This window comes from Nicotiana attenuata, unplaced genomic scaffold (assembly GCF_001879085.1).
Source record: "Nicotiana attenuata strain UT unplaced genomic scaffold, NIATTr2, whole genome shotgun sequence".
Taxonomy (NCBI): domain Eukaryota; kingdom Viridiplantae; phylum Streptophyta; class Magnoliopsida; order Solanales; family Solanaceae; genus Nicotiana; species Nicotiana attenuata.
This window is the reverse complement of record NW_017674364.1, coordinates 78275-78594: the sequence shown is the minus strand read 5'-3', so window position 1 is coordinate 78594 and position 320 is coordinate 78275.

Here is a 320-nt window from a genome sequence, read left to right as displayed (position 1 = left end):
CATAACAAGTACCACATCAATCAAATTCCGGGCTTAACAACATTTGCACGGCAACCATGGAGGCTCCACTTCTAAAAGGAGGGGGTTTTAGCCATACATACCTTGTTTAAGCTTTCCTTAGGTTACTACGACGTTCCGTAAATTCTAGCAATCCCAATCTACTTTGAGATATAACAAAATTGAACACAAATAAGGGAAGGTATTCATGGTTTCAGCTCATTTGAGCATTTTATCAAATACTAGTTTGAGCATCTTGATTTCAAAATCTATTTTACAAGATTTCCTTCATTCCCAAACCAATCTTTACTTATTTATGTTCA